The sequence below is a fragment of the Dicentrarchus labrax genome, unplaced genomic scaffold (assembly GCF_905237075.1).
Source record: "Dicentrarchus labrax unplaced genomic scaffold, dlabrax2021, whole genome shotgun sequence".
Classification (NCBI taxonomy): Eukaryota; Metazoa; Chordata; class Actinopteri; family Moronidae; genus Dicentrarchus; species Dicentrarchus labrax.
The window spans coordinates 8,651,950-8,672,408 of NW_026136705.1; the positions used below are offsets into that span (position 1 = coordinate 8,651,950).

The window sequence follows — 20,459 nt, forward strand, 5'->3', positions numbered from 1 at the left end:
AATGAAACGAGTATTCTGCAGAGTACCTCTCTTATCTATAACCACAAGATTGATGAGATGATCAGGGAGAAATGGCTGGGCGCTACTGGGGACTGAAAAACACCCCAGGCCAAGCTCTATCTAATGCCTAGTTGGCCATTTAAACAAATCCAAAGGCCGGGTCAACACATACCCAGCCAGAGTGGACTGTGGACTGAAGGGGTAGCACCACACTGAAATTCTTTACAGTCCCAGACTAGCAACAGATATCAAATGGGTGACAAATATCCCATAATTGGATCATTCATCACCAGCGAACACATCTGTTTTGAGTAATGGGAAAACTAATCAGCAAAAATGATACAGAGACGACTCCACGCCAGGCACCGGGAAGATTTATGCTAGAGCGATTCAGGACTCAAGCCTGTACCTATTGATTGTTTAGTCTAAATGCTTTTTCGTTTAATCAAAAGAAAGAGTCAAAATGGTACTATGCCAGCTGGGTGATGAACAGGTGTGATCGAATACCCTGGGGGCCTGGAGGGGGGAACAGAGCGGGGGTTTTAGCTGGTGAGAGGGGAACTCTTTCCACACCCGTTTCTTCCTTAGTTCCACTTTAAATGTCAAAGTTCATCAGGGTTCATTGGAGCTTCAAATCCAGCTTTGAGTGGTTAGTGTTCAAAAGGATTGCGTCACAAGTGCGAGGGACACTTATCCTGTAAATCCTGTCTGAGTAGAAAGTACAGTTCACAGAGACTTAGGCTGGATGTCATACAGGCTGGATACACATGTTCCTCCTTCCCAGGGGAGATTTTCACTCAGCTACAGGTGTCTGGGGTAAACCGGTCCTCCCCACAGACGGTCAACCGACACAAATGGAGGGGAGGACTATGCAGGCCGAGGAAAAATGCCCTTTTACATTAATATAGTTAGAGCATGCAAAGGGGATAAACACTGAAATCCCCTGAGCAACACTCCACAGAAAGGACTTTCTCTGCTGCAATTTGAATGTCAATTTATTATTCATCACTGGAAGTGACTTTTTCCAAGGTAGCAACACTCACTTTCTATCTGTATTCTCTGGCAAAGTGTAAACCCATTTACTGTTCACCAGCAGAGTTGGGCAGTAATGTACACACTACTTTACAGTAATGTGATTACTTTTTTCAAGTACGAGTACAGTGTAAGGGGTTACATAACAGTTACTAATCCCTGTATAGCTAACTTTGATATTTTGTTGGCTTGTTTGTAGGAAAATATCATATCACAATATTTTGTTTAGTGATATTGTATTGATTCTCAAAAACACTATTTGTTGGATGCTACAGGGATAAATACAAATGAAGATCCCATTGTTCTGGTTGCAAAATAAATATTTTTATAAAAAATAAAATATAATTATGTATATAGTGGTGTGTTCTTTACCACTACTATTATTCTAAAATTTGTTTCGGAAAAAAAGAAAAATCACAATATATCACCTTGCGTACAGTATTGCGATATACCACAATATATTGAATCGTAACCCCTGTATCGTGATCGTATCATATTGCCAGATTCCTGCCAATACACAGCCCTACCCTATCCCAGTAGGATTCATAATTTGGCATCCTGGGGCTTTTTCAAAAGAAGTGAAATGTGACTGCTGGTCAATCCAAAGTCATCTTATTCACATCTTGTGTGTTCTTAGCAGGCGTGCTAAGGTTAGCCATGGGTACACATACATTTAGGGATCATCTAGTCTTACGTACAGTTGGAGGGTGTGTGAACTGTGCAGTAAATCCCTCTATTGTATGGCTACTGGCTTGTTAAACCACAATGTTTTTAATTCCTACATGCGTTTAATACACAAGATGTGATGTGTGGGTGTGGAAGAAGTTGTCTGAAGGCGCCTTTGACCGAGCTGGGCTGAGTAACTCAAATATAGTAACGAGTAATGTAACACATTACTTTTATTACAGAATAATTAGTAAATTAAGGTAATTACTTTATCAGTGAGTAATATGTAATGAGTAATTGATTACAGTTTTCAAATAACTTGCTCAACACTGTTTACTAGTATTGGCATATGTATTAAATAATGTAAAGAAATAGTGCAAAGTTGTTATTTCGATTCATTTTAATTGTTAGAAAAAATAATTGATTTCTGAATTAATTAATACATTTAAAGTAAATACATTACATTATATATTTATTTCACTGTGACTCCACTGGGACCCTAGAATAGTCCTTTTACAATGCACCACACACTGACTTTGGTTACTTTGACGTGCTGCAGAGAATTTTCAGCAACAACATTTTCAGGAACTACTGAAACAAAAAGAAATACAATCATACTCCTATACTTAGTTTGGAACAATGTAATAGAACAAGGAATACTGTGATACTGAATGAGACAAGAGATACTATAAAGTTCATTAAGGTCGCTGTAAAATCCCTATCAAGTCCCACAGACATTACAAGTCCCTATGGGGATACTCCAGTAATATCTGTTTGGCTGTATCACAGCACGACTCCACCCATCTCTGTGATTGTTATTATAATGACTCAGTGTTTTGTCGGCCAGTTCTTGCTCCGTTCTTCCAGCACTGAAAGTACCTAAAGTGCTCCCAAAGTCTAAAGATTGTAATCTGTGATGTCATATTGATGCATAGCCTGAAGCGGCTCCATTAGCGGCCTGACTGACTTTGTGGACTCATACAATGTCTGCCTGTACTTTTACATCTACAGGGAAATTTAGATGATAGTAGGGCTATTAGTTCTGTTCCAGAAAACATAGCCTTATCTTTGCCCAAAAATCATCCCAATTACTTTCACCTTGTACTTCTTTTCCAATCCATTGTATGTTGGAATAAAATCAGAGATGAGGAGGTATTTCTCATTTCTGGCTCAGGATAATAAAACCTGTATCAGTACAGCAAGGCTAAATTTCAGCCGTGTAAAATAATAATTGGATTATGTTAATAATGTGATACTTTATTGAGGGATATCCTCTTCACTTTCCCCGTCACAGGGAGGTCAGAGGTCAGGGTCAGCCACATAGCTGAGCCCCTGGCCCAGAGCTGCTAGGGTTTCTCTTCAGTGCAGAATACAGTATGCTGCCAAAAACAGGGACTTGAACTGAGGTCTATAAACTCACTACAACACTCGGATGCCTTGAGTGCAACCCTGGTATGAACAGCTGTGTGCTGTCATAGGACAAGACATCGCTCTCACCGTGCACTCACAATATAATGGGCACTGCAAGCCGATACCTGATTGACTGATGAACACATGACTACAATGTAAACAAAAAGTCGTTGAGCAAGTCAGTCCATGGATACCGTATACTACCCCCTCGACCCCCTCCCCCCAACACACACACACACACACACACAGAAAATGAGTAAGAAAGACCAATGCTAATCCTCCTTTTTTCTATCACATTATAGGTTTTTTTTATATTTACTGCTTCCCACACACCAGCTATATTAACAGCCTCCCAAGCATGTTGCTATATATGTATAATTTATCATTATCTATCATTAACATCAATCCAAAATATATAATAGTATTACAATTAATATATTACACAAATCTCCACATAGACGTGTTTTTTACGTATGTTTTTTGTCATAAAAGCGCAGGAGTTGCAAATAGCATTAGGCCATATTCAGACCAAATCAGCCATTGGGACAAAACGCTGGTCTTCCCATTATTTGAGTGGAAAAAGAATTAACTTTTGGAGAAACGCCAATACGCCACACTGCCGGTCAAACTGCTCCACTGTCAGTCTGAAACATCACTGAAACCAGCGCTATCCAGAGTTGATAGACCTGACTATGATACTCTCCCAGGTGTGTCCTCACTTGGTTTATTTTGTGTACCCAGCTTTGACGTCTCTGGCAGTCTATGCAGCAAAAGAGCAATACCAAAAGCTTCCCTTGTGTCCGTTTGCTTCAGAGAGAGAGAGAGACAGTGACAGCGTGGTCGAGCGAACTAGAGAGTGAATGAGTAGAGGGAGCGCCTACAGTGAGAAAGCCACTGAATTAGAGAAATAAAACATTCTTCTGTTTTTTTATTTTTTTGATTGTTTCATAAGAACAAACAAACACACCCACAGACTGCCGCACAACCCTGTGCTTATCGCTGCGCCGCCTGATTTGGTCTGAATACGGCCTTACCGATGGCTCTGTTTTAAGTGTGAGTAAGCCATGATAGTGTGACAGTGAGGCAGCATGCATAATACCAGGACCTTGTCTCTGAAGCAGCTACATTCATTTTATTATTTATACCTGCACTTTTCCCACTGTGACATGTCCAAATATGCTCTGTTTAAATTGTCACTAGTCTTCAGTCCCCCTAACTTCCCCCCCAAGATTATTTCTGACTCGTGTTCAGATGAGCACTTCAGGAACCCACTGGGTATACAGAATGACATAGGCTTGACATAATTAAAATGCTGAGTAATTGTACCAAGATGTTTATACTCACACTGCAGCGATTTAGCTGCTGCTGCTGCTAATCAGTGTGACTTGTGTGACAAATATTCAAAACAGTTACAAACCTTAAACGCCTGGACCTGTGGCTACGACTTCTATCTGAAACCACCTGCTAACGCACTATAGTTCACTTACACAGCACTGTGCACTCTTTGCGGGGAAGGCTGATCAGTCAAAAAGGGTGAAATTCACTTAAGCTACAAACACACTTTAGTCTCACACCTCAGCTGAAGAGCATGTGGAAGTGACTGCCATTGGTTCGCTGTCCCTTTAAATAACTTTAAGACCTTTTTTCTCTTCTCTACCTCCCTCCCCCGAGGTTTATCACTGTGACTCTTCTCTCTTCCATCTTTCCCCCTCGCTCTCTCTCTCTCTCACTCCACACACACACACACACACACACACACACACACACACACACACACACACACAAACGCTGCCTGTATGTGTGGCTGGCAACTACAAAGCAGTTAGCCAAGCATCTCTTGGCTCTGTGCAGAGAGAATAAGACACTCTCATTACTGCCCTTAAAAAGCTCTTGCCCTAACAAAATCCACTGTAGACCCAGACACCGGTGCAGAAAGTCACAGGAAAGATTTGATGAGTTAGAGGCTACTTTTCCCCCTTACAACTCTATTCGGTGTGTGTGTGTACATGTCTGTGGTTGATGGTTTCTGCCCCCCCCCCCTTCCCCTTTCCTGTTCCTCTTTAATGTCACAGGGCTGGCTCATATGACCTTGAGCAGCAGCATTGGCACGGCAAGAGCGAGAGCTGCCTCGCCTGCGGGCGCCCTTGAACTGGATCTGCAAGACAAAAAAAAAAAAAAAAAAAAAAACCCTTCACGCGGCCTGATAGACATCTCAGCCCTCCTCCCACCCCCCACCTATCCTCCCCCTTTCTCCTCAGCTCTTTTATTCAATCTACGCCACTCCTTATCTGTTCCCCCTGGTGGGAAGAGATTTATCAGGATGCTGTATCTTTAACCTCTCTATCAGACTGAGATAGAAACAGAATTTCAAAATGTCTGACCGGCCTGCACGGATTTATTTTTAAACCACCACCACCACCTCCTCCTCCTCCTCCTCCATTGCCTTCTCCTTCTTCATGCACAAGCTCCGTGCCATTTCAGGAAAGAGGATTGGGGGGGTTGGGTATGCTTTATGGAATACACCTGTGTGATGAGGCAGCCATCCACTCCAGAGGTGTTGTTTACGTACAAGGAAATTCCAGACTGTTTTTCCTCCACGCTCTGCTCTCAGCTATTGGCACAGAGTGACCTGTAGCTTCAAAACAAATATCCCAACCCTGTTCCAAGGATGAGCGTTGACTCGTTCGCCGATCAAGGTTCTCTAAATGAGAGAGGGGGTGGCCTCAGAGCCTGTATTTTGACAGGTTGATGATGACCTGCTGGGCCCGAATGAAGACCTCTGATTTTGAAAAGAAAACACCATGGTCTATAGTCCAAAGTCTAGCTTTGCACTGTCAGACTGAGCGTAGTCTACTGTAAAAGCACAAAGGAGGGTTTTATCAGCATGTAAATATTGCGGCACCCTCCCTGCGACTGCGACTCGGGCCACCAAGGTTCAAGTAATACAGTAAATATTTGCATTGCCCTGTTAGAGGCAATGTGTTCAATACTGGGTGTTTGAAACTCCTTTTCTTTTGAGCATAAGGCACATACACTAAATAATAGTATGTGAGCAGAGGACTGTAATGGAGCTTTGGACACTCTGAGACTGGCCTGGCCCTCCTACTGGTTCTCTTCATGCCTGACCTTTCAAAACTGTAATGTTATCACATGTCATACGCAGGCCTGCTGGAAACCATCTGCTAAAGGCACTGTTGTGGCTTCCTATCACCAAAAAAAGGGAAAAAAAAGGAAAAAAAATACCAACACAACACTGGCTGGAGTGGCCAAGTACTGGTTCTGACTGGTTTACTGCTCAGCATGTCTCACCTTCACACATACACAGAAAGACAGACAGTGACACGCATACACCCCCTCAGAGGCTGTTGTTGAGCGACATGAGCCATGAGCAGTCTCCTCAATTAGCGTTAAGGGGCTTTCGCGCAGAGACATGAAGTTCTGGGGCTAAGAATAACATTAGACAGGTCTGCTGCCCGGCAGTGGCAGGGCTCGGGAGCTGTGGCACTGAGGAGAGCCGGGTGTGTGTACTAGCCGGAGTCTTGCTGCTAATCCGATCCCCCGCCATGTTTAGCCCCACCTCGGGATATTATGTTATGTTTGTTAGTGTGACACCTTGGCTAATAAGGCTGTTTTTACACAGAGCGAAACCAATATGATTAACATTAGTCAGGACTGATATAGGGGTAGGGAAAAAACTCTAATGAACCTTGTGTTTATTTGCTGTGAAATCCCTCCCATCAAAGACACAAATCTAGTTTTCAAATGAGGAAGATGGCCGTGTTGAAATATTAAAAAGGCCCACTATAGATCTCCCCCGCAGAAGAGCCAAAAACGCAGGCACGGTTGTGGAGGCACCACAGTGTCCTGGGAGATTCATTACAGGCAGATTTGTTCCACATAGTGAAATATGAGTGAGCTCTACTGCCTGAAAATTGCATTGCTCCATAAGCAGACCCCAATGCACGAATAAGCCCCGATTTTCACTTCTAAGGTCTAAGCTCAATGCAACAGCCACAGCAATTATTTGTGAGGAGGAGATCAAACCCAGTGTTTATCCCGCTTTGTCTGTCTGTAGGAAGACACAAAGGATATGAAACAATGAGCCATGGCAGAGACCCATTAGAAATCAATAGAAAAAATATATGGTGACTGTGGATAATACCTTCCCCGTGGCTTTAGGGCAACTTTCCAAAAACAACATGAGCATCAACATGAGCAACATTTAACCACCATTGCTTTGACATTGATCTCAATTTTCTGACATTAAGATTAACCATCAGCCAGCACCGCAGCAGTTTTGGGCAAAGTTGACCAGAACGAGTTAATGAAAGCATTTTTTTTTTCTTTTGTCAGAAAAAATCTTGTGAGGGCTGATGTAAGCAAATTATCTATTCACATGTCTGGCTTTGGCACAAATGATATGCAAAGAGGTCACTGCAGCTGAATAAGCATCTGTATTGCTCATTTCTAAACCACAGTTGAACTTGGTACAGTAAATAACCTGACCTGAATAAAGTCAAGCAAATCTGGGAGAAAGCCGACTATATTTAGAAAACAGCAACCCGTGTCAGAGACAGAGAAATGTGAAAAGATCCCTTTCTTAAAAGCGCGTGTGGCTCGGGCTTTGAGCTTGTCAGGTCTGACTTCAGTAATCAAACGCTATTACTGGAGACTGAGAGGGGAAGAGAGGAACTTATAGGAGGTGGCAGTGCCTCAGAGACTCCCCTGCGTTACTGTAAGGCTTATATGTGCCTGTGTGGTTTTTTTTTTTGAAGTGTGGGGCTGCGGAGTGAGGAGAGACCTCAGTGCTCAGCTTGGGGCGTATAATCTATGGTTCATTTGCAGCTTTTCTCCCCAGTATGACAAGCCGTTTACAAGACGTAGCCTCTGCTGCTGACCCAGTTCTGAGTGGCTGCGTCTCGCGACAAGGCCCTGCCTCCCCATCAGGCCCTGCTCCTCGTCTAACTGACGATAACACCGCCACCCTCTGCCTCCGTGAACTATGGGAAAAAAAATAGGTCGCCCTGACCCACTTTTCTTCTTCTTTTTTTCCCTCCCCTCCCTAAGATCGTGCAAGGAGTTCTGCAGAGCATGATCGAGGGAGACAGTAAAAGGGAGAGAGAGAGGGAGACAAAGGAAGAAAAGAAGTTAAAAATGACCGACTCAGAAGCTTCTCTGTGATGAGTGCTTGCATTTTGGCGTGTGTTCTCCCTATGGCCTTTGGAATGGGGGCGACCCTTATCAGTTGGCCTGCTGTATGTTTGGCAAAAACCCCTCCCACGCCTTAATACAACAACTGCTCCTGAGGTTGAACGCCATCCACAGGCCTCACTAGTCCAACCCACCTCCTAATTTCTATATTTCCTCTTCTAGGGGGCCATTATCTCATGTCTTACTCAGAATGCTAAATGGGACCCTCTGCCTTATTTAAACACAGATGTACACACTGCTTTTTGCAGTCATTTAACACCCATGAAGGTATGACATGTCATCCAGCCAGAAAAATGATGAGCCTTTCTTGGCTAGGGGAGATATTATGGGGGGCTAGCTGAGCCGGGAGCTGCCCTAATGCCTGGTAGCACGACACTGGCCCCCTCGAATGCCTCTGTGTGGGTTAGGACAGCTCATGATATATCTCGGATCACGCACGGTGCTCTCATGCAAACCCTTCCCTCATTAAGCTGCGCTCACTCATGCATTGCTTTTGTAATCCCTCCATACATTCTCCTCGACGGGCACGCTCCTCTGACAGAGCTCCATTCATTTATAAAACAGATAGTTTGTTCTGCAACGCCCTTTGTATCAGTGTTGGATTCCTGTTTGAAGCCATTGTGAAATACCTAATCAACTCACACCTTTGACTGCTAATTTAAATATTAATGCGCCAGCCAAAAATCATCACTCATCACTCACTGGAGCCTCTGTGTCGCTTAGCAACCTTTGTTTAGCTTCTGTTCAAGAGCTATATTTGTAGGAGTGTGAGTGACATTTAATTATTACCTTTTAAAAACCTTTTACCCTTAAAGAGACTTACTGAACTGAACAATGCTACCTCCTCTTTTATTCTGGTACCTGTGTAGTCTCAGCTCTAAATGTAAAAGTAAGCGATTAAATTGACTGCACTGCAGCTACTTGTTCGTAATGTCTGATGCAATATGTGTTTGATTTGTTGTTTGGTTAAAGGCTGTGTTCTTTTAATGTATGTGAAACAGTGTATGCCGTGGGACGCAAGACAAATTTGAGAAATAGGCTGACAAAGTCAAATGAAATAGCAGTAGCAAGCTACTCGTAACTATGCATTACAGCAATTTTACACACTTAAACCACAGCATGGCTTAAGTTTGGTACACAAACCTCTTACAAATAGACTGTCAAATAGCCCTCCAAACATTAGTGTGCCTTATGTTAGCACCCCAGTGTCACACAGTTTGCCCATACAAGAACATTAGTCCCACCAGATGCTAGCGACTACATGTGTTTGCGTGTGTACTCATTTGCATCAGCCACAGTTTGACACTCCACTTTAAAAACCAGAGGAGGGCTGACCTGCCGCTAAACTCTCACCAGCCCGGTGCTAAGCCCCTGCGTGCTAATGGTGACCTAGTGCACACAGACATGTTGGTGCCTCAGAGACGAGTCATGAAGCCCGCTGCTCCACTTTCCTCTGCTGCCAGACACGCTGCAAAAACTGTACTTTTATGTGTAAAGTGCAGCAAATAGGAGCAGAGAGAGACAGAGACAGAGAGAAAATGGCTGTTGGAGAAAGTAGAATAGGGTGTCAGGTCTCTTTATTCAGCGGGCTGGTGGAGGTTCTAGTTCCAGTTAAGGGGGTGGATGTAGGTCAAGCCCTGCCTCCTCATAAGCACCAAGGTCAATGCTGAATGGAAGGGAAGGTGGCTTAGAGAGAAAGAGGCCCTGGATAAACCACATTCGTCTGGCTCTTGTGCCAGCACCAGCCTCCCGACGTGTAAACACAGTTACACAAGCACACAGCTCCTCTGTGCTAACTCTAGGTGTGTGTACGTGTATGTGCAAAAAAAAAAACTCTTATACAAGCTTTACAAGCTTTACTGTAGCTTCCATTACCTTTATTAACACAAACAAGACTTAACTTAAAATGACATATGAGTAAGCAACAGTTACTCTCTATGGACCTAATACAGTTAGGAGGAGCACCTCTGATGGGCTAAGCTTGAAAATCAACATCCAAACTATACAAGCTACAGGTTCCTCTAGGCCTCTGGGTGTGTGTGTGTGTGTGTGTGTGTATGAGAGAGAGAGCTCAAGGTGTATCCAGACGCACAGCAATTGACGTCTGATTTTAAATGTCAAATCCTAGCAGGTAATCACCTTTATTTTAGTTGTGTCTAACGAGACAACTCTCTGCACATAATCAAGAAAGCTTTTGAAGTGTTGGGACCACAGGGACAGGGATTTGGAGTTTGACTCCCACTGGGGCCACCCATGATAATGATAAAAAAAAAAGCCTGATAAACAAGCACTGAATTCAAATTTGTCAAGGAAAAGTTTGTTATACAAAAGTAAACAGAACAAGTAAGGGCAAGGGTTAACTGCAATTTTTTGAAAAAGGTAAAAAGTATTAAAAACAGCATGATAATTAAGTACTGTAGAGATAGACTACAGACTGCACAGATACCCTGGCCTAGAAATATTGTTCTCCAGATTTAAGAAAACATTTTTGTTTTTGTTGACCCCAACAAATTTACCATCATCATGATTTGAATAGTTAAAAAAAAATGAAAATCAAATTTTGATGCAAAAATGATCATCCCCACTAATTGTGAATTGTATCACAAGCTTTAACAGTTCTTTGTATGTAACAGATACAGGACATATGCTCATCGGGATCTCCCCTACTAAAGCCTCTCCGTCCATCCTTACAATGGCAACAGTCTTGCATAATGCCTCACTCCATCCAGCACATGATCAGTTGGCTTTATTAAAGCTGAAGAATATGGCATGTGTCGGCTTGTTTTCCAATAACGCCACAGTCAGTGAGATGAGAAGCACAGCGTTTGAGAATTAATGACACATGGCTCCATAGAGAGTAAAGAAAGAGTATATTTCTATGAAAACATGACTGGAAATTAGTCTTTACTCCTTCATATAGTTAACCCAGCTAGGATGCCTTTCATGTCGCATAGATTACATTCATAGGGATTATCTTAACCAATCATTAGACTGAGTTTCTTACTATGTCAAGCTTAGAATTTACAGTAGTTGCACTGATGACATTACGGGTTGGTTATCATCACTTTACAAAATGCCCTTTCTTTTGCTGAATTTAATTCAATTGCTTTTCTACGGCACACTGCATAGAATCATATCGTTGTTACATTTGAGTTGTGAGTCAACATAGATTCACTACAATTCTTACACTGCTCTTTTGCCCTCTGATTGCAAACCAGGGCTGTATGATATGATAAAAAAACAAAAACATTGCAAGAGATACTAAAATTAAAATCATGATGCTGCGACTGTTGTTGCGGTCTGTATCAAACAAACATGTTTTACCATCAAACAACTGCAGCTTCTTGCAATTCGGATATTGCACATGGTCATATTGTGATTTCGATAATATTACAATTAATTGTGCGGCCGTATTGTAAACACCAGAGAAAACTAAGAAACAAACTTTTAATCCAAGTGGGTGAGTTTAGGGTGTAGGGTGCCACAAAGCCCCCCAAAAATGTGTGAAAAAAGTTATAAAACTGACTACATAAATATTTGAAATAATACATGGTCATCATTTCAGAAATAAAGTTAAAATTGAAACAAAGTTGTGAATGATACAAAGAATAATAACTGACATGAACAGATTATAATAGAACAGTCTCATTTCCCTCTCACAGCACACGCTACATAGAAACATGGCATCATAATAGGCTGCAGCAACCCTAAAGGGACCTCCGTCTGATTGTCCACTTCTACAACTTAAGACAAAGTAGAGCACAATATTCTGAAAAAGTGATAAGCGATGGAGTCATATGCAGAAAGACTGGCATTTGGCTAGGGCTTATTATTGCATGTTCTAACAAAGTGGGCCGAGATCCTGATTTACCCAGCCATATGGTAAACATATCCAGGGGGCAGAAATGTTAACGTACTAGCTTAAAAATACTCTGAATCCGAGACAGTAGCGTGCTCTAAAGTGAGACAGTGAGCCAGCGTGGTTTAAGCATCGGGGCAGCTGTAGGGAGTGAGTGAAGGCAACTGCAACAGCACAAATCCTAGCAGCCAGCTCACTCTGGACATGAATCACTCTGGACATGAAGCAACCTTTCCCTGACATATGCTGGTATCAGTGATTAAGAATTGAGAGGATGACTAAACCTGCACAGTTCGTCACCGCAGTCAAACCGGGTAGAAACTTGTGGTCGGCCATTCCAAAATTCAGAGAGGGGCAGGAGCCGTTGGACTCACGGTGCTCTTTCTGATGCGACCTTGACCCCGTTTGACCTTGGGGCAACTACCCAATTGAATGACAGCCCCTGCAGCTGCATGCACGCCTGTGGCGAATGTCTCCACCCCCTCATCCTCATAGACATACAAGGTCAGGAGAGACGATAGGGGGTGAGGCTGGGTGAAGGGTGTCACATGATTGGATCTCCTTCTGGAGAGTTACTTAAAAAGCCCCTCAGCAATCAGGTCAAGGTCACGCACTAGCCTTAAAGCTACAGCAAAAGAGAGAAGTCTGTGAATGGGTGTGTGTGTGTGTGTGTGTGTGTATAAGGGTGCACAAAGACAGACACAGGGGAGGAGGGGTGACCACGTACTCCTCTACATGTTCAGCAGTCCTGGGTCCTTGATAACTTGAAAACACAAGCTACGATTCTATTAGCTGTATTAATCTTCCTGCTTAGTGGACACTTTTATTCAAAGTCACTTACACGATTATCACTCTTGCACATCTCTTTCCATTTCTACAGCTGGATATTTACTGGAGGAATCCAGGTTAATTGCCTTTGCTCAAGGGCAGCGGGTGAGCAGAGTATGAGGCAGCAATCTTCTGGTCACCAGTCCATTTTCCCAAAGTAATAGGTCATATGGCTGCCTCAAGTCATCAGCCCAGTGCTCTCCTTCTCCTCTCAAATGGCCTCTCTACTACTGGGCGCCTTCTAACACAGTTACGAGAGAGCTGTACGTCTGAACCACAGGCTTTCGGTCTGTTTACCCAGCTCTAGTGAGGACGCACTAAATAACGCCACCTCACTAATGGATTTAAAAGTGGGCTGCAGCTTCACAAAAGGACAGCATGTTTCAGAAATTCAAGAGACCACTTCCAGTGAAAGAGAGGGGGCTGGGGTTATGCCAAATGTCCTCGGTCTTTGCTTTGTGGTGTGGGAGTGCATTCATTTTTTAATTTAGAGATGCGCCACTTATTTAACCATGTTCTGTAAAAGATGTTTATTGAAAGAGCAATGAGTCATTTATGTATTCATTGACAAATTTATAATGGAGGGAAGGGAATCTGTAATGTCAGAGCCATTACAAGGCTGGTCTTTATGTGTCTTAGAAGACAGACTTTAATGTGAAATTATTTTAGACGAACGACCATTCATCTAGCTTGGAATAATATGCAAAAAATTATTTATTTCAAGGGGGATTCAGTGACATTCCTCTTTTGGGAAGCCGGATAATGTGCTGCAGATCTATCTGAACTCACATAGCTCCGACTCTCCACGGCCACCCGCACAGGTCCCTTGTTGCCCAGCAACAATTCAGCTCATCACCAGAAGCCAAAAAGTTACACAATTACAGTTCAAGCCAAAAGAGGATTTGGGGTGTGCAGCCCGTAACATCATTCAGCAAGTTACATCCAACTTCTAGAAGATAGCTCTGTGTGAATGAGGAAGTGGGGAAACCCCAGCTCTTGCATTTTCTGCCCATCCCTGAATGCAATGTGAAAGTATGTGAGTGTTCGCAGGGTGACACTGAAAATAACCTAAGCATTGACAGTAGAATGGTGTACTATGAAATCTGAAGTGTTGTAGCTGTGGTGGCATAAAAGAGCAGCTCTCAGGTACAAAGTTTAATGATGCCTGAATTTTCCTGAACTTCACCCGTTTCGCAATGGAAATAAATCTCAGAGACACAACCTCGCAGCATATACTGCATATGCATCCCCCGCTCCCTCCCTCCCTCCCCTGTCGTCCTATGCAATATATCCATCATTCATTCATAAATTCTGAAAACTCCTCTTTAGTTAATTGCCTGGGAAAATTTAATTTCAAACGAAAGCTTTTAAAAGAGAAAGATATAATTAAGTTGCAGGGATCTCTCTGCCCCCTCCTTGTCCAGGGGGGCCGAGGGGACATGTGCTGTGAGCCGTGCAGCTCTGCACTGCACTGCTCCGTGTCAGGGAAGTCATACACCCATGTTTAAAGCAGAACGTTACGTAAAGCCTCCCCCTCTGCACAGGCTTACTGCACCAGACGCTGTGTCCTTGCCTGGGCTGCTCAAGGTTCCCAAAAGGACAGGCTGCTAAGAAGTTGGGAAGGACGGGGCCCTGTGATAGCCTGCAAAGGGAGGGAGGGAGGGAGGGAGGGAGGGAGGGGGGAGAGAGCTGCTGCCTGTGACAGCTTTGGACTTTGAATTCAGCGCCAGACAGGCTCATGCATCAATCCCTCAACTTACAAAGACAAGCCACTAACCTTGACGAGGCCAGGGACTCTTCAGGAATGAGTGGCATTTTCACTTAGCCCCAGCTTCTCCCCTGCACTCCTGCCACATAACCTGGTTAAAATAAGACACAGTTGAATAACAGTCGACCTCAGTCTCTGGACTTCGTGACCCGTTGTTCTAGCTTTCAAACCTTAGGCTTCTTAAACCATGCCAGGGACATATGCGATAATACATTTGGAGGCAACACAAATAGCAGTTAGCACACAAGGTGCAGTAGCCTTGTCTGATGCCTGTCAGAAGCTGTTTTGTTTGAGTGAGGCATGACGCAAGCTCATGTGAATCCATGCATGCTATGATCCTTGGGATCAACGACTGTATTATCACAGACTTAATTACACACATCCTCTGACTGTTGCAGCTAAACAATTGCCAACAAAAGCCACAAACATGCAGACAAGTATCTGCCATCTTATCCTTTGTCTTCCTCTGTTAGAAGACAAGGCAGACGCTCTCCATCACATGTACACACAGCCTGGGTATTCCTCCTATCTATGAGCGTCTGTCCTCATTCCCCTTGCAGCCCGCCCACTCTGTCACGTCTGTGACATTGGCCCGCTTGTGGCAAAGCAGAGACCTTCCCCTCGCCTGACTGCAGCATCCTGGCAGCACGCTCGCCACAATGGTAGAAACCTTCCTACTGCACCTCTACAGCCCGGGGGCAGCAGCAGCTCTGCTACAGGAGCAAGAGAGGCAGAGAGGGAGGGAAGGAGTGAAGGAGGGAGGGAGGGAGGGAGGGAGGGAGTCAGTTCCACTCCGCTCCTCTGCTGTGACCACACCAGCCCGGCCAGGAAAAGAGTCAGCTCCTCTCACATCACCCAGGAGGTCTGCTGCTCCACGCTACATGTCCTCAGTCTTTACTTAACATATCAGAGGAGGGGGACGGTGGAGGTTTGGTGTTGAGCTGGTAGCTCTGTTACCACAGTGCAAGGTAGCTGGATGCTGTTTTCCCTGCTCTGCTTCATTGATCGGCACAGTTAGGCTTCCACAGCTGTTGTTTTCTAAATGGGCTGATGCCTGAACGTGTAATTTATTTGACCGACAATATCTCTCTCTTTTGGTCTCCCTCCCCTTTAGCGAGCAATTTCAGCAAAGTCTAAATAATTCACGGCAATTGCAATCAGCGGCGATCAATCGGTGGAGATAATTGAGGGGCCTGTCATTGCGCCAAGGCCAAGGTGAAGTGCGAAGACAGAGGGGTGGAGAGTTGGAGGTGAGGGTGAAGGGGAAGGAGAAGGGGGAGGAGGAGGAGGAGGAGGGGGAGTCATTCAACAGATGAGCTCCGGCTAGTATAGCTCTCAGGGGCTGCAGCGGAGGCGTCCATCTTTCTTCAGTGCGTTTCGTCATTCCAGCCCGCATCCAGGAGCGATGGCTGTAAAGGCGCATTTAGCAGTTCCTGCCTTGTCATCAGAATGACTCCCATTGACTTTGGTTGCCTTCTGTTCATGACAGAAGCACCAACAGGAGCTGGAGTGATTGTCTCTGAATGAGATAGTGCTGCCATAATTGAGAGCCCTTAGTAAGCCCTATCTTCCAAGCGGCACACGGAGGGAATACTCTCAAACTGCCCACACAATGATCTTATTTCAGAGAGCAAATTGACATCAATAGTTTTGTGCCTTGGTTTCTGATTCTCATTCTAGTATTCCGGTGGCAGAATATTCTGTGAAAAATGCTAAAATAACGACTAAACTATGTTTCCACCTGCCTCTTTGCTCAGAATAGTGGAGCTCCTCTGATAGTTTTAATGTCTGTATAGTAAATTCATTTTTTATCCAATTTTGTTGGCTTCAGTGGCTGCATCAGTCTGTGTATGTTTACACTTTAATCACTCAAGCCTTGACATTTCAGCCTCGTGTTTGTCATATCCATTTCAAGACATTTTCTATTCCAATTTTATGCAATATGGCCCTGTTGCGGTATCAAGACTTGTGTGTCTGACACTGTAGTCTGTATAATATGTGCGTGTGTGAAATCCAGCGAGAGATAAGAGGTGTGGAGGAGGCGCAAAGAAGAGTCAAGATACTAAGGAGGGTTAATATCCCCTTAATGGTATGATACTGAAAACTGATCATTTCAAACACTCTGATCAAGCACAGCACGGACTAGTCTTGCGTTGTGTTTCTGTCTCATCAATTTGAGATAAATGCCTTAGTCCGAATATTAAATTTACAGCATAATTGTTGCGCTGTAAATCTCTGCCCAATAACAGCTGTAGTGCTGGCTATTGTTATTAGTAGAGAGTGTCTATCGAATAAACAAACAATAAAGAGAACAATAAAATGATTTGGCTTAAAGCATGCCCGACACAAATATTATAGAGCTCAAACAATTAGAGAAATGAGCCAGTGGCCAAAAGGTCTCGGGTTTGAATCTTCCGTGGGCTGACAAAGTATGGGCCTGTAAGTAGATGAGAAATGCACTTCTATTCCTCAACATCTACTGTCAAAGTGCCCTTGAACAATGTTCGGTGGCCAACAACACAAGTGCTGGGCAGCTCCCAGGTCTATAATAAATCAAAAACTCTGCAGTAAATGCATGACACTTGTTCTGGTAGATTGCACATTAGTTTGTTGGGGTTTTTTTGCAGAGTATCTCAGCAATCAAAAAGCGAGATGAAGCCCTCGATTTTGTCTGCCCCCGTGTCTCATGCTACTGTGACTGACAGATTTACAAACAGTGGGGTTTGAGTTGGCACAGTGGTAGTAGTTAGAGAGGCTGTTAGTAGAGATAAGTGCCTGGGCAGGTACTCCTGTATCTGTGGCAGCATCACCCTGCATAAAAACACACTATTACATCAAATAATTTAAAGGAGAAAGGAAAGTCACTAAGTAGCAACAAGCAGTGTGATCCAGTAATTACTTTCTAACGCTGTAGCAAAATACAGCCTCTGTGCCAAACACACCTACATGAGCCCCAAAAACACACGCGTCAAAACATGTCACTTTCATACAGCAGCAGCGGAGTTTTGATGGCAGATAAGATTTGCTGTCATGAAAGGCAGTGGATAAGAGAGTAGAGTGCAGAGTCCAGTCTTGTGACTGTTCAGCAGCCTCGACATCATTTGCATTTGGCCATTTGAATGTCCTCTGGTTCTGTTGCAGGCTACTGCACATCACTCAACAGCAGCTCCCTGGACAATAGCAGATGGCCCAGTCAAATCATGCTACATCCAGTACATACGAGCCGTTGAGTTACAGCACGCCGGCCGCACCACTCAAACAAAAGCACTTTTGCAACTTTAAAGCTGGGCTATAAGTGCAGGTTTTAGTTATCTGTGGCAAAAGAGGACAAGCTGAACTACCTTGAACATCTTGTGTAAGTTCAGGTCAAATAATTAAGCAGCTTAAATGCTCAACAAAAGAAAGGCTAAAAGGCAGACCCCCAGACACAGACAGTATTTACAGGGCTTTAAAGAAGTTTGACTTTTCTCCACATTACTTTAGGTTGTTAGTCCAAGTTACAGCGGTTCTGTGAAAGGTAGCACATTAACCCAGCACGCTGTTTTCTTTTAAATCCTCATATTACAACATCCTAACGGGTTGCTGTTGGGAAGCTTTGTAAATTGCCCTTTTAGAACCTGAACTGAAGATGTACTCTGCCCTCTTTCCTGTAACTCGCAGCAAACTTCAGCCCCTGACCTTTTGCCTCCACACTGATCCAAAGTCCAATGAAGCAATAGGACATTTCAGGAAAAGGAACACCTACGCAAAGGCCATTCAGAAAGCCTCCCTGCCAGTTACTGAGAAACATCCAAGTCTTTGAACTCTATCAAAACATATCTGACATGATGACACAGTGATGTGACAGGTTGCAATGGACCAACTTCAAGCAAGTACATTTTGGTCTGCAGACGGAACTAGTAACCTTCCAGAAACTTAAAGGGACCAGCCAGTGGTTACAGACGAGTTGATCTTTAAGGATGTGGTGTAATGTAGGTAAAACTGCACAACTAAATGACCATTATTGAGGATCATTAACTAAGTCATGAATCCAGATTATGGCCATGTATAGTGCATTAGAAGGCCTAATGTTACCTTCATAGTGGCTGTAATATGGACTTGTTGTAGCAACAGAGTGAGATAATGCTTTGTAACATTGTAGCTACCTTCGCCTACGCTGTATTTACTGTACATGCTGGGGTTAGTGCCTCTGTCACTGACTTCCCCTGACTTCCCCTGACTTCCCCTGAAGAGGCAGCAGCAATGTAAAACACTACAGGGGGGCAATCCAAAAATATGCGAGGCAAATGTAATACTCTTTCAGACATTAATACATTTTCAAGCCCAAAAATGAAAAGCTCACAGTGAAGTATGAGTCTGGGCAACCAAGCAGATTTCTCATTAAGTAGCCTAATGCATCCAAGACAACGCTATATTCTAACACCTCCAAAGGCCTATTTATGACTCAAGCTCAACATATAACTACACCTGGGTCCTTTTCAAGGCCTTGAGGTCCATCGTTTTCAGGAGCAGGACTTACCAACAGTGGAACCGAAGAGCGCAACTGTGGAGTGTTTCCCATTGGTGGTGCTAAAACGACTTCAAAATAGGAGGCTGTCTACTGTTTTTGACCCGACGTGATGAACTACATTAACTGTACTAACGTTACATTACTGTACTGTGGCATCCCTACAGCGCGTCTTATTATTAACTGAACCCACGGGCTGGCATTATTCATTCAGTGTTCATATGGTCAGTGCGTGACAGTAGCTTAAAATCCACTTAGAAAATGTAGGACGCTTTTATTTGATTTAGCTGTCGGTGGATGAGGGTAAAATTCACTACAATTTGCATTCATTTCAGCTGATTTGCACACAGATAAATAGCTCTACTGCAGGCCTCGTTTATGGCTCGTATGGTAGCCGGGGAATACAGACAGTGGCCGTTATTACTAAGCGACTTGGTGGGCTATAACAGAAGCCTATGGCAGCGCACACAGCCAGCTCCATTCTCCGCTTCTTTATGCAGCGTTTTCAGCGCTATATCCATATGCGCCTCGGCTCGACACACGAACAGCCCGTCCTTCCCTCGAAACAACACCTAGAAACAATCCTCGACACCGCGTCCCGTATGCGCACCCGTGTATTTTCCACCCCCAGCTGTAATAAGAATTCTCCCGATATGACAGTGCGTTTATCTACGGCACGTAACGTTAGATCCCCTACCTGCGTTGTCCACCCCACAGTCAGCCGGAGAGGCGCATCGTTGTTATTCGACAGGAGGAGGCAAATCCAATGAAAACGGTCGCATCTGTTTTGACACTCTCGGCAGGGAAACAGAAATGGCGAGGCAGGCTTTAAAAATAAAAAAATTTAGTCCAAAAAAAAAAAGCCTCGGGTTTATTTCTTTTTTGGTGCTGCGACTGGAAGCGAGCTGAGGTGTGTAGCGTGTAGTCTGAGGGAATTGTTTATTCTCAGGGTCCCCTCGCTGTGGAGAAGTGAGCGGAGACACACTCCTCCTACTGCCTGCCGCTGACACCACCCTTAAAGGAACAAGCCTTCACTGCTGCACACACTGCTCCCAATAACAACAACAACAATAATAATAATAATAATATTAATAATAATGATAGTATGCATGAATGGACAGCTAATGCTTTATTATTTTATATTCATTTAGTAGTTAACTATTTTTCTACGTTTCAAT

At 43.8% G+C, this 20,459-nt stretch overlaps 1 protein-coding gene across 2 annotated transcripts in view; it reads right to left on the minus strand.

Moving 5' to 3' along the window:
* Positions 1–20,247, minus strand: part of nrip1b (nuclear receptor interacting protein 1b) — a 36,921-nt gene extending 16,674 nt beyond the window's left edge. The window contains exons 1-2 of one of the 2 annotated variants that reach the window (XM_051401447.1): positions 19,979–20,247; positions 14,784–14,865 (exon numbers count right to left, since the gene is read on the minus strand). The gene's annotated coding sequence lies outside the window, so the exon portion shown is untranslated. The remainder of the gene's footprint in view (positions 1–14,783; positions 14,866–19,978) is intronic. The other variant, XM_051401446.1, reaches the window with a different exon arrangement.
* Between the last annotated feature and the right edge of the window lie 212 nt (positions 20,248–20,459).